This window comes from Mytilus californianus, unplaced genomic scaffold, assembly GCF_021869535.1.
Source record: "Mytilus californianus isolate M0D057914Y unplaced genomic scaffold, xbMytCali1.0.p SCAF_3, whole genome shotgun sequence".
NCBI lineage: Eukaryota > Metazoa > Mollusca > Bivalvia > Mytilida > Mytilidae > Mytilus > Mytilus californianus.
In genome coordinates, this window is record NW_026262679.1 from 26304496 (window position 1) to 26305918 (window position 1423).

Below are 1423 nucleotides of genomic sequence, written 5' to 3' on the forward strand. Positions count from 1 at the left end.
GACAGGTGTGGAAGGTTTGTATTGTACTGTCCAATATTTTTGGTTATTCATATTATCCTTTTTATGTATATATTCAAAAAAGGCGATCATGCCTGATGAAGTCACATAGAAAGTACACATCTTTTTGTAGATCATTCGCAGAGAAGGATTAAGTTCGTCTAAAAATTCGTAAGGGTTCCATGGAACCCAGTGTCTCGCCTACTTTTGCTGTTAAACGCAGGCTCAACAAAAATGAGGAAAAAAATTAATAAAATTATTCCTCTCTATACTATCTTTTGATTGTAAGTAGCTTCTGTCCAAGTTTGGTAAAAATCCAGGATAAATTATGAATCTAATAAATGTTTAAAAAACTTAAACTGCAGACTGTATGTAATTTCAACTGGAAGAAAAACTAAGTCCATTTATAAGTAAAATACTGAAAAAATGATTATTTCTTTTTACAAAATTTACTTCTGGATACTATCTTATGATCATAAACAAGCTTCTTTCCAAGTTTGGTAGAAATCCAGGATAGTTTAAGAAAGTTATTAAAATTTCATAAACTTTAACCACAGAGTGAATGTAATGTTTCCTGGCAGAAAAACTAAGTCCATTTATAAGTAGATACGGAAAAAAATGGAATTTTTTTTTTACAAAATTTACTTTTGGATATTATCTTATGATCATAAACAAGCTTCTGTCCAAGTTTGGTAGAAATCCAGGATAGTTTAAGAAAGTTGTTAAAATTTTAAAAACTTTAACTGCAGACTGTACGTAATGTTAACTGGAAGAAAAACTAAGTCCATTTATAAGTAAAATACTGAAAAAATGATTATTTCTTTTTACAAAATTTACTTCTGGATACTATCTTATGATCATAAACAAGCTTCTGTCCAAGTTTGGTAGAAATCCAGGATAGTTTAAGAAAGTAATTAAAATTTCAAAAACTTTAACCACAGAGTGAATGTAATGTTTCCTGGCAGAAAAACTAAGTCCATTTATAAGTAAAATACGGAAAAAATGGAATTTTTTTTTACAAAATTTACTTTTGATATTATCTTATGATCATAAACAAGCTTCTGTCCAAGTTTGGTAGAAATCCAGGATAGTTTAAGAAAGTTATTAAAATTTCAAAAACTTTAACCACAGAGTGAATATTTGTGGACGCCACCGGAATGTATGATCGCTATGTCTCGCTTTTTCGACAAAAGTGGAAGGCTCGACAAAAATCATTAGAGAAACATATTCCACCACCAAATCTTGTGCAATATCATATTCATCCACTCTCGACAGTTAAATTTTAAATATCTAAAATGCTCCACAAGCCTTGCGTTTTAAATTTGAAAATTTAACTGTTTCAAGTTGATAAATATGGTATCACACTCGATGCAGTGGTATGATCTATATGTATAATGATTTAAACTGTATTGAGTAACTATATAAA